The 12934-nt window shown below is 54.1% G+C and overlaps 1 pseudogene; it reads left to right on the top strand.

Annotated features, from left to right (window-relative positions):
* The first annotated feature begins 6509 nt into the window (after window positions 1-6509).
* On the top strand, window positions 6510-7470 carry LOC148593317 (olfactory receptor 14C36-like; annotated as a pseudogene).
* Window positions 7471-12934: the final 5464 nt, after the last annotated feature.

The raw sequence follows: 12934 nt of genomic DNA on the forward strand, positions 1-12934 counted from the left end.
AGGAGCAGCTCACATTGGTCCCCAGAACAGCAAGTCCCCAGGTGCAGCGAGTGCCCTGGAGATGGAGAAGGAGAGGCAGGCGAACGCCTGCTCCCAGCCCAGCAATGGGCGTCCTGCCAGGAGCAAGCGCACAAGGAAGGTGAGTCCTGAGGCTGGAGGGGGAGGCTGACAGCAGGGATGGGAGCTGCATGGAGAGCACAAGCATGGGGGTTCAAGCCAGCCGGGTGTGACCTTCTCCGTCCAGGGGCTGCTTCTTGCTGGCTGTGGGGATTTTCTTGAACACAGAGCTCATCTGGGATGTTCCAAGGCCCATATGGATCCTGGGAGCCCTGTGTGAAGGATCAGAGAGCCTCTTTGGACCACATGTAGGGCTGTTCTCGACCATGAGCTTCCCTGTGACATTGGGCTGGGGCTTCCCGTGCCTCAGGGGCTGCTTGTAGCAACACAACCCTCTCCATCATGTGCCTCCTTCTCCCTGCAGGTGGGCAAGCAGGAGCTGCACGCAACGAGGCGACGCAGGATGCCAACTTCGTCCCCACAAAAGGACAGGCGGCCTTTGCTGTCTGACCCCCAGGGCTTTGAAGATGCTGATCAGGCCATCGCAAAGGTACAGAGCTGAGCAGTGAGGTCGGCAAAGTCCCTGCCTGACCGCTGCCCTTCTCAAGACGACTCCTGTGATGCTCAGGGAGACCCTGCCCAGCAGGGCTGGGCTAAGAGCAGAGGTGCCACATCTGCCTCCCAAACCACCACGCACTGCCAGGGCAGCCAGCCAGGCACATGGAGGCCTGGAGGCTTCTGCATGTAAAACACCAGGGTCTACAGGGAAGAAGAAGCTGCCTGCTCCAGAAAAGCCTTGCAGAGCTTCTGCCAGGTGCAGGACCAATGCCATCGATACGGAAGATGTGGCCAGGAGACTGGTGGACGTGGTGATGGAGGGATTAGAGACAGTGGCAATAACTTGCAGGGAAGCTGCTGCCAGGGAAGCCTCGGGGGCTGATGGGGGTGCTGTGATGTGTCTGGAGTGCAGGAAGAGACTGGAAGAGTCCGTGCCTCTTGATTTGCCTGCCCTTCAAAAAGCCAAGCCAGATGCTGGTGTTCCCCACCAGGCAGTTCCAGAGCATGGCCACTGCTTGCCTGAGGCCAGACCTGGGCCTTGTGCGCTGGGAAAAACAAGGATGGTGCCAGAAGTGTGGTGCTTATCCCAGAGTGTCCTTGATGCAGAGGCAGGGGTAGGCTGAGGACCCTCTGTTTAGGTGTGCAGGTAGTGGCGTGCTGCAGTGCTCTGCTCCAGAGCCCAGCCTGCCACCCCAGGGTCCTGCTGGGAGAGCAGAGGGAGGACTGTTGGTTTGCCTGTTCTCTCCTTGGAGCATCCTGGTGCCACCCAGGGGTTCTCACAGTTTCATGGTTTCTGTCAGCTGATGTTCAGGCTTGCAGTTTCTGATCATCTTGATGATTACCTGAGTCTTTGGGATTTGAGTCACTCTGATGGAGTCAGTTATCTTCTCACTCCTTTTAAGGCTTTCTGTCGAAGCTGGACCCTCATTACATCTTCCCATCGCAGACCCTAATCCATTGTGATCCCTCATACAAACTGGTAGTTAAACAAAGCAGTCAGAACCATTTCTGCACTTTGTGGATATGCAGACACTTGCAGACAGGGAGATGTCTCCTCACAAGAATCAGGCCTCTCAGGGTGATGGATGGCTCTGAGCCCTGGCACCCTGCCCTTCCCTTACTTTTGACCGTGGGTGTCTCAGGACAGGCCCACACATTGCAGCGCTGCTGTCCAGGCTCCTGTATGGAGCCTGTAAGGCACTGCCGTGCCTCAGGAGCTGAATTTTGACTTGTTCACAAGTCGGTGAGATGACCATCTCCCCGCTCCCCTACTGCTGAAGCTTCCAACAACCAACATCCTCTTTCCATAGTGTTTGCACAGTCCTGGAGCAAATATTAAAGAAGGGAGACTGCATCCCTCTTGGAAGTTTTCAGATATGTGGCATTCCAGACACTGAAAAGCAAATCACGCCCTTCTTCCTTTCTTTTGGTTGCCTATTCAACCTGTAGCATCCTGTCTTTGGCACAGGAAGGTCCATTCTGGACCCAGGGGTCTCTTCTCTAGAGTCTTGCATCAGGGCCTTTTCCCTACTTTTGTAGAGAAACGCAGGCAGGTCTGGGATCTCCAAAAGCAGCATGGCCCACATCATGACCCAGGACCCCCAGGAGCTGTGTGGCTCTCCCATTCCCACCATGTCCTGCTTAAACTGACAATTTCTGACACCATCTTTACAGGCCACGAGTTGGCCATTGTAGAACCGCAGTATTGTGACTCCCCCTGTTACTCTTTGCTCACTCCGGGACCCAGCTGCTGGTTTGCACTTCAGGAGTTTAAAGGTTGCTCTGTCTTTCAAGAAGGCTGTTCCTTGTAGCAAGGGAATCTCATTGTTGACATGTTGGACTTAGCCTACACTCAAAGAGCACAGTTATTTATGACATTATTTCATGCTTTATTTCTGTTTCTTTGCAGTTAAGAAAAATCCTGTGTTAATTTGCAGCTAGTTCTCTAAGGAACTCTCTAAGAAAAGCAGTTGGCAGTTGCAGCAGATGAGCTCTAACTTTCAGTTGCTGATTTCAGTAAAGCTTCTAACAAGAGTGATGGAAGTCCCGGGTGGATGATGTGAGAAATGGCAGGTTGGGGAGGGAAGGAAGAGTGTCCATACAGTGCTTGAGCTCTGGGACAGTGGTTCTCCCATATGTCCAGAATTCATTGGGAGTCATTCTGGATTGATTCCAATTTCAGAATATTGCTGTTGATTACTCTGAAAGCTTGATATTAATAATAACAATAAAAACCTGTAAAAGCAGATATACTTGTATATTATTGATGTCTCCACCTTTCAGCTACAGTCCCCAAACTCTCCAATTAGCCATGCAAGCCTAGACAAAAATTGCAGGGAGGGACATGGTTTGTGAGAGCTTTTTGCATTTTAATGAGCCCCATGGTATATTTCATGCTGAATCTATGAACCTCAGTTACTGAGAGGAGAATTCAAAGTCAAGATCAACCCACAACATTTTGTTGAGTTTTAATGGGTCCCACTGATAGTTGTTAGCAGTAAAGTGTCTCCAGGGGCTGATTAGAGCAGAAAATTGTCATCACTGATAACAGGTAGGCAGAGGAAACGTACAGGTGGCTCTGATGCCACATTAACCCTTGAGGTGTTTTGTCAGGCAAAATGTCCAAGCTCGGCCACTGAGCTTCTGGGAAAGGAGATCCTTTCTCCCACATGTTTTCCAGGTCCTCTTGGGGACAGTGTGTGGGTGGGGGTGTGCAGTGCTCTGTGCAGGACAATGATATGACACCTTTCGGGGTGTCAGCAAGAGGGACCCTGAGGCCCAGTGTCTCCTGACAGGCCTTGGTGGCAGAGACAACAGCCATAGCCAAGAAGATGTTGACCTGCTCTGGTGTCTTTGAGCCTTGACAGTGCCTTTGTCTGTCTCCACCAGAGCCTGTCCTATGCTGTCTCATGCCTGCAGCCGTGTCCATGCAGCCTGTAGACACCCACCCTGCTTCCCCACTTTGCTCTCACACAGCATCTCCTTCCCTTCACTGTTGTCTCTGCATCCCCACTGGCTGTTCCTTCCCAAAGCCATGGAATGATCCTTGACTCCTCCTGGGTGTCCTGTTGCACCACAGCACCAGCCTTCAGGTGTCATTTCTTCATCCTTATGTCCAGTCTGAAATTCTCTAAACTGGGGATTTTTGGGGTTGTTTTGGCTATTCATACTGCCTCTCACTACCAAGTAAAGCTCCTGGCAGTACCACAGTGTGGGGAAGAATATAACCTTGTCTGTCAGGACAGATAGAAACTTGAGGAACTGAGGACAGGGCTGAGGGGAAGGGCCTTGGTGCTACGAGGGATGCCATATGAGGCAGTGGTGCATGGTCATGTGAATAATGCCAGATGCCTGTGGGGCTGCATTAGTAGTAGCATGGCTAACCAGAGGAGGGGAGCTGTTATCTGTCTCCAAGGGGGACTTTTCCTGAAGGCAGTGGTGGCACTCAACTTTGGGGGAGCATGTATGAAACCCAGGTGTCCTAGGTGGTTGCCAACTAATTCGAAGGGCCCAATTTTCCTGTTGGTTCCCTCCTAAATATGCTATGAATGTGGTGGTTTTGCTGGATACCTCAGGCATCTGACACGGCCGAGTAGACCTGTTTTCCTTGCATGAAATCAAGTGTCTGCATAGAATCATGCAAGCTCTTTGCAATGGGCATGGATCTCCTCATTGCTCTGTCAGAACAAGTGGACATTTGCACCTGTCTTGGACCAGCTCTGTCCAATGTGGACTGCCTCCCCCTTGGAAAAAGTCCAAAGGGGCGAGTGTGTGTGCACAGCTGATTCACTTCTCCCAGTGACTGCAGTGGGAGCTCAGAAAACCAGCTCCCATACAGGCAGCCGTTTTGTGCACCCCAGCAGCTGGACAAAGGGAATCCTCCTCTGAGTTTGTGGAGTGCACAAGAGCAAACTGAATCCTCCTGCACTCCTGGAGCTTCTCAGTAGGCATTAGCTGTACTCCTGAACTGCTCTAAATCACCTCCTGAAGCACGAGGGTGTTAACTCCCTTCTTGCCCCTGTGCAAGTGTTCTGAGTTCTTATGGGATGGAAGCAGAGGCTTCAACAGCAGGACATGTCCACTCTCCTAGACAACCATCCTCTGATGAGGCCAGCTGCATGCTGGATTCGTTCCACGGACTCTCTCTCTTTACATCAGTGGACCTTTGCCAGGGATGACCTTGCTGCCTTGCAGGAACTGTCAGCCCTGGAGCCCCAGAAATGCCTGGAGGCTGCACAGGGGACAGAAAATGTCCCATCTGCAGCTGGGTCCCTGCTCCTGAGCTGGGCCTGGCTCCTGGGACTGCGGGAGCCCATGGCAACCTGGCAGGTGCTGCAGAGAGACAGCTCTGCCCAGGAGCAGCTCCTCATAAAGGAGCAGCAAGACTCAGGGCACTGCCCGCAGGCACCAGGCTGGGATGAGTCGCTCCTAAGTGAAGGACAGTTGGGAATGGGAGGACGGCTGAGCTCACTGCAGGCAGAAACCTCCCCAGCCCTTGACATGGTAAGTCTCTGGCTGCAGGGCTACACTGCTGCAGTTCCTGGAGGGATCTTCTGAACCTGGTGCCTTCAGCAGCTGATTGGATTTGTCAGGGTGGCTCTCCCAGCTTCTCCTGTTTGGAGCTGGTGGTGCTTTAGAGCAGGGACTTCCAGCCACCCATTCAGAGCGATCACGGCTGCCTTCGCCCACCCCTCTGCCTAAAGACACAGCCAGCATCCCCTCCCCAGCCTCAGCAAGGTTTGTCTCATCTGCTCTTTTGCACCTGCAAACACAGAGGTGCCCTGGGCAGGGTCCTGCCCCTGGCAGGTGTCTACAGGGCAGAGCTGAGCACCCAGCGGGTGCGATGGGGTCTGGAACATGGACAGGGCAGAGATGTGGGGACAGAGAAGCATCTCCTGCAGGGACGGCTCCACGCAATGGAATCATGGTGAGAGGGTGAGAGGAAAGTGCCTCCTGCAGCGCCCCTTCCCACCAGCACAGCCCTCTGCACTCCAGGCCATGGGGGCCAGGGCAGGAGTTGTCCCAGAGCAGCCAGATGTCCAGGAGGGGAGACATATCTGAGTGCCCCTCTGTCCCTGCCAGGCCCTGCCTCCCTCGGCACAGCTATCATGGTGTTACTCCATGATCCCACCTGCCCACGCTGCCCTTCTCCTTCCCTTGGACTCTCTGGACAGGGGGTTTCTGATGCAGGTCAGACACTGGCCCTGTGGGTCCTGCCATTCAGATGGGTCCTGGACTGTGAAGTGCCTAAGTGCCCTCTAAGCTGTGGGGCTCAGGGCAGTGCAGTTGGAGGAGCTTGGAATGAGCCACCTCTCTCATCAGGACACCCCATCCTTAGGACATCCTGCCATCTCCCTGGGTGCCTGTCTGGGATGCAAGCTGCCCTCCGGAAGAGCTCAGCTCCCCCGTTACAGCAGGTGCTGTCTGGGTGCCCCAGGGAGAAGCCTCCTGGAATCTGAGGTCACAGAATCGCTGCAGGGAGGTGGATGTGGGCAGCTGGCAGGAGCCCAAGGTGTTGCTGGCTCCAAGGGGAGGGCGGAAACCTGACTGACATCCCCTCCAAAAGAGTGCTGGTGGACATGATGTAAAGGAATCCTCTGCTCCCCATGGGGTCATTTAATTGAGGGGTAACATGAGTGCAAGTGTCCTACAGCTCCAAGGTGAGAGCACAGGGTAATTGGGACCAAGGCAGATGGAGAGGCCAGCTCTGCTCCCCCAGTATCAAGGCCAAGAGATGAAGCCATAGATCTCAAGGATGGTCCTGCTAAAATGCGGGGGAGGCAATGAGTGTGTGTTTGGGCACAGATATGGGAAAGTTTTGCTCAGAGAAGTTTTCTCTAACTCGTCCATGTCTTTTCTTCCTCAGATATTGCCCCTATGCTGCAAAGGAACAAATGTCCAACAGCAGCTCCCTCAACGAGTTCCTCCTCCTGCCATTTGCAGACACGCGGGAGCTGCAGCTCTTGCACTTCTCGCTCTTCCTGGCCATCTACCTGGCTGCCCTCCTGGCCAACGGCCTCATCATCACAGCCGTAGCCTGTGACCACCGCCTCCACACCCCCATGTACTTCTTCCTGCTCAACCTCTCCCTCCTCGATGTTGGCTGCATCTCCACCACTGTCCCCAAATCCATGGCCAATTCCTTCCAGGACACCAGGGCCATTTCCTACTGGGGATGTGCTGCACAGGTCTTAACTTTTACCTTTTTCATGTCAGCAGAGTATTATCTCCTCACAGTCATGGCCTATGACCGCTATGTTGCCATCTGCAGACCCCTGCACTATGGGACCCTCATGGACAGCAGAGCTTGTGTCAAAATGGCAGCAGCTGCCTGGGCATCTGATTTTCTGTATGCTCTCCTGCACACTGGGAACACTTTTTCCCTACCCCTCTGCCAAGGTAATGAGGTGAGGCAGTTCTTCTGTGAGATCCCCCAGATCCTCAAGCTCTCCTGCTCACACTCCTACCTCAGGTAAGTAGGGCTTATTGTGGTTAGTCTTTGTTTAGCTTTTGGGTGTTTCATTTTCATTGTGGTGTCCTACGTGCAGATCTTCAGAGCTGTGCTGAGGATCCCCTCCGAGCATGGCCAGCACAAAGCCTTTTCCATGTGCCTCCCGCACCTGGCCGTGGTCTGTATGGTTGTCAGCACAGCAATGTTTGCCTACCTGAAGCCCCCCTCCATTTCCACCCCAGCTCTGAATCTGGTTGTAGCTGTTCTCTATTCAGTTCTGCCTCCAGCACTGAACCCTCTCATCTATAGTATGAGGAACAAGGAACTCAGGGATGCACTGAAAAAAATGATTCAATTGGTATTATTTCAGCAGCAATAAGCTGCCCATCCTTCTACTCAAGTGATATCTAATTTCTCTCAGACAAACTCCTGTGATTTTGGCATTCTTGCTTTAATAATGAGGTTTGTGCACAAGTTTCTGAATTCATCCCACTTCTCCAGAGGTGTTAACCGTGTCTTTCTGACCCACAGGTCTTCTTTAAATGTGTCTATCATTGTGTCAGAGCTGTCGTTCCCATAATTAAAGGGTATGTTTTCATTGCATCTTGTGGATTGGGCGCTTCTTCCAAAGCTGGTGCCAAGAATTGCTCCATGACTTTCAGCCTGAAAGATGCTTGTTGCTTTTCTGGGGCTCTTCATGGACCCAAGGCAATGATCTCCTGGGGGGGATATGTTAGGAAATAAGGACTGGATTCAGTTCTCACTAGTGAGTGCTCAGTGCTCCTGATAGTGATGAATGGCCAAGTAGTATCTGCCTGGGACTGTCCCCCGTATGGTGGCCTATGACCACATTGGGGACGTTGCAGGCACAGGGAAAGGAGCTTCAAGAGCTGCCCATGATAGCTTATACCTGAAGTCATGGTCTGGATCTAGGGACACATGAACACAGCCTGAGCCATTTTATATGCCCTGTGATTGCTCAGAGCATCATTCACAGATAGAAGCCACTTGATATGGTGTTCTCAGGTACAATGATGCCCGTCCAGCTGGGTCTGTGTCCAACCATGAGCACAACAACTGCAGAGTCACCCTGTGACCCCAGAGTACCACAGCCCCCTCACTCTGCAGAGCAGCACCAGCATCTTGGGGTCCTGCAGGGAGTACCGGGGAGGCTCCAGGAGCTTCCAGGCAGACCATAACTAAGGAATGAACCTGGGGAAGGGTTTTCCAGGGAGCAGGGATATCCCTGGGGAAGGGGGAAAGGAGCAATTGTGCCCTTAGAAGAAGGAATAAATGGGGAAAAGAAATATGTTTCTGTGCATGTCAGCTAGGGGCTGGCTGCTGTGTCCCTGGCAGCAGGAGGTGCCAGCAGAGCCCCAGGGCAGGGAGCCTTGTGCTGTGCTGGAGAGAGGGGCTGGCATGGGGGCTGCAGGCAGCCTGGGGTAGGGAAGCTCTGGGATATAGGAACAAGAGGCACAGAGTGTCACTGTCCTCTGTGTCCTTATGGGGCCAGTTCTAGCTTGGAGCCTGATGGGGCACCTGACACACACGGCCCTGTCCCCTGGAGCTGCTGTGCCCACAGTGGGGCTGGGGCTGTGGGGTGAGTGCCCTGTGGGGGGCACTGCTGTGGGGCCACCCCCAGCCTGGTCTGCTCTGCTGGGTGGGCTGGGAGAGGGCAGGGCAGGTGAGGAGAGCTGGAGAGGGGCTGGGCTGGGCTGGAGAGGGTCCGGAGAGGAAAAGAACGTTTGCTGAGCTGGGTGTCCTTGGTTGCATGGCCTGACTGTGAAGGGGCCATGGGGCGTTTGTCACAGACTGGTCTCTCACTTTGGCCATTTCCAGCACTCGTCCAACATCGGACATTCACAGGACTCAGCAGGGGCAGGTTGCTGAGGGTGGCTGCCCAAGCAGGAGGGCTGTGGTGGGCTGAGACACCAAGGGTTGTTGCTGGGTCCATACTTGGGAGTCCTTTCCCCATCCTGGAGTGCACCCTGCACCATGAAGTGCCTGCACAGCAGGACCATGGGACACTTGTGGTTCCTTCAGGATCTGAGGCTGCCCTCTTGGTCTGTTTCCTGAAGCAAGAGCCATGCAGAGATGCAGCAGAAGCAGGGCCTCTTCTTTGGGAGAAGCTGAAGAGAGGGCTAAAGCAGTGAAGCAGGACTGGGGTGAGTGTGTGCGTGAGGGCTGGTCCCTGCAGGTGGTCATTGGCCACAATGAGCCAGGCTGTTGGGCGCACTCAGCTGCTCCCTCCCGCTGGGCCTGGCAGAGCTGCCTTTCAGCTCGTCTGTCAAAAACCTCCTTGTCTTCTTCCTTGCTTGTCCCGCTTTGCCAGACACCATCCACTCATTCCCAACTGCGTAAGAGAGCAAGAAATCCCACAGCCTGCCACTGGAATGGATACACATTGCTGGAAAAGAACCATTGTTCCTTTGCAGGCCGGGCCTTGGAGGCTTCCTTCCTTTCCAGAGATCAATGCCTGCTCTCCTGAGGATGAGCTTGTCCTCTCCTGGCACTGCTGGAGTGCAGGCATTTAGAAGGGGAGTGCCGGGGTGTTGAGCAGAGCTGCGGTCCCTTCTGCCTGTGGGAATGCTCTTTGGCTCCATGATGTCCTACCTACTTTTTCACCGCCACAGTTTTCTCCCACAGATACAGCTTAAACAAAATAAATATAAAATAAAGAGGGGAAAACAAGGTATGAGAGTAAATAAAAGGAAAAGGAAAGGTAAAGAAAGGAAAAAGGAAAAAAAATTTAAAAAAAACAGTGAGAGGAAAAGGAATAAAAGAAAAGGAAAATAAGATAAAAAGAAGGCAAAAGGAGAAGAGAAAGAAAGAGATTAAAAAAGAAACAGAAAGACACAGGAAAAGAAAAGGAAAAAGAAAAAGAAATAGAAAAAGGAAGCGAAGAAGAGGAAGAAGAAAAAGACCAAAAAGGAATAAAAATGGCAAGGAGGAAAAAAGAGAAAAAGAAGAAAAAAGAAAAAGAATAGGAAAAAGCAAAAAGATAGGAAAGGGATTGTGGCATTCCCAGGGCCGCGTGTGAAGGGAAGTCCTAGAGGGACTATTTACTGGGCCTCCCTTGCCCCTAGGGGCTGGAATCTTACGGCTACACACACACATCTGCAATGGGGATGATTTTTGTCCTTGACCTCACTTGGAAACACGACACAAAACTTAAGAAATGATACAGGAATATATATTTAAACAATAACAATAAAAATAACAATATAATAAACACTAACAACAACAACAATAAAAACAACATCAATAACACTAACAACAATAATGTCAACAGTATCAACAATAACAAATATTACTATGAAAGTCTCCAAAGAAAAAGCCAAATAAAAGGTTATGGCCGGAGTCCTCGTGCTCAGCGCTTCCCGGCAGCAGCCAGGGTGAAGGGGAGCTTGGCCTGCAAGGGAAAAGGAGGCGTGAGCAGGGCCGAGGAGCGACTTGGGGGCTCCCGTGGAGCACAGGCTCTTTGGCGGCTGCGCGGGCTCTTTGGCAGCAGCGCTGCCGTCATTGGTGCCCTGGCAGAGGCTTGGCGTGGCCAGCGCAGCCCAGAGGCCGGCAGAGGGGCTGAGGCAGCAGGTGCCCAGGCCTTGGGCGCTCCTGCGCCCTGTGCACTCTGCCCCGGCGCCGCGGCCCGCCAGAGCGCCCGCACACCTGGGCCAGGCTCCCGCGCGGCTGCTCCCCAAAGGCAGCACGGAGCAGCGCCAAGGGGCCGGGCACAGCCCCAGCTCTGCCCGTGCAGCCGGCAGCAGGGGCCATACCTGGGGGCTGCAGCCGGAGCTCTCCCACTCCATGGGCTCCTCCTGGCTGCAGCCGACCAGGCCATTGGTGTCCCCAGCCTGGAAGAGAACAGGAGACTTTGGTAGGGGCACTGCGTGGAGAGGAGGAAGCACAAGCGCATCCAGTGGCTGTGGGTGCTGTACCTGGCTGCTGCCAGAACTGAGCCACTCCATTGGCTCCGGATCATTCAATGCAGGGCCCTGATCTGTGTGCAGAGCCTGCGAGAGAGAAGGAAGTGTTTCCAGGACAGGTGCCAGAGCAAGGTAAGGCTGGCCCCAGGGTCCCTCTTCCTGCAGCAGGAAGCAGGAAAGCAGGAACGGGCAAGGACCTGCCCCAGGTCTCCCCGTGCAGCGGGGGCACTACCTGGACGCTGCAGGTTGAACTCTCCGATTCCATGGGCTCCTCGACGCTGCAGCCATCCAGGCTCCAGGTGCCAGGAGTCTGGAAAACAGCAGGAGAGCTTGTGGGGACGGTCATGGTGGCAGCGCTGGCTCTGTGCACGGGGCCTCCTGTCCCCTACGTGCGCGGGGCAGGCGGTGCACAGAGCCAGGGCGCCAGGCTCAGGCAACAGCCCCCGAGGCCTTGGCCGCTCCTGGCCCTGGCGCAGCTCTGCCCCAGCACCCAGGCCTGCCAGAGCTCCCTGGCACCTCTGCCACCAGCCCTGCGGCTGCTCTCGCAGAGCCAAACGCCAGCCGTCCCTGCGCAGCCTCTGCCGGTGCGCACAGTACCTGTCCGCTGCAGCCATAGCTCTCCCAATCCATTTCCTCCACTCCAAAATTATCCATTTTTCTTTAGTCTCCAGTGACTGCAAGAGAAAAGGAGTCATTGGCATTTGCAGCGCTGAGAGCAGGGGTCTCTGTGTGAGCAGGTGTGAGCGCCAAGTGTCGCGCGGTGGCTTTGGGGCCTCCCCTGGGAGGCATTGCGCAGGCTGCCCTGCAGCCCCGCAGCTCCCCTGCATCTCATGGGCACCACGGGTGGCCCCTGGTGCTGCGCGGCCCTGCTGCTCACCTGGCCTTGCTGCTTTGTGGCCAGCACTGGGGTCACTGTGAGGCGCAGCCCTGGGAAGCATCCGTGTTCCCGTGGCGATAACTGCCCCTCTGGGATGTTCCACTGCTCCGTGGGGGGAGGAGGGCAGCGGCAGGGGCCAGGGGGGCCGCCATGAGGAAGGATCTGTGTGTGCTGGACTCCCCGTGGCACTGCTGAGCCTGGTGGCAGAGAGCAGCGCGTGGCCTTGGGCTTGCTGGGTGCCAAGGAGGGCTCCTCACGCAGCCCCATGGTGCTGCTGGCGGCTGCCTGCCCAGAGGCCGGGCTGCACTTGGAGCTCTTCTCCCACCCCTGCAAGCAGCCTTGAATGCCTTGATCTTTCTTCCTTGCTCCCCTCCTGTCCTTACAGCCCGATGGACTGGAGGAAGTTTTGTTTTCCATGGTTGAGACATGTTCCTTGGTAGGAAGGGGACCTTGTGCAGCCTTTGTTTTTCCCATGAGCGCATTTCTGTAGCCTCAAGGTCCCTCTGAAGAAGAGCTCTGGGTACCTGCTGCTGTTGTGAGCTTCTTCCAGGTCTGAAAGCCCCTGCGGAGGGGACAATTCCAACAGACGGCTGTTCTGAGGGACATGAGAGCAAGGGAAAATGTTTCTCCCTTGCCACATCACGGCTGCCCACTGCCAAACCAAAGGAGGTGAGTGTTAAGGATGGTGTGGGGCCAAGCAGGTGAGAAATGGCTGGCATCTCCCAGTGCTGCTTTTAGAGACCCAGTAGTGAGAGTACTTGTGGAAGACCTGGTGAGACTGGCAGAGTAAGTGTTAGCAGCCCCAGCGTGTGAAACTACACACGGAGTGAATTTCCAACAAAGCCAGGCAGGCATTGTGTTTTATCAGCAACATCCAGCTGATTCTTGGGCAGTAACAGGTTAGCACAGCTTACAAGGAAATAGTTCTGATGATTTAAGGGTCACAAACGAGTTGAGTATTGAACAAACACATTTTGTTTAATGTGTTATGAAACTTGAATGTCTCTTTCCATTTGTAACCGATCATTTCTTGCCTTCCTTGTGGTCACTCAGTCCAACATTGAATTT

The sequence above is a fragment of the Tinamus guttatus genome, unplaced genomic scaffold, assembly GCF_059628265.1.
Source record: "Tinamus guttatus ecotype Peru unplaced genomic scaffold, ASM5962826v1 Tinamus_guttatus_pri_ptg000417l, whole genome shotgun sequence".
NCBI lineage: Eukaryota > Metazoa > Chordata > Aves > Tinamiformes > Tinamidae > Tinamus > Tinamus guttatus.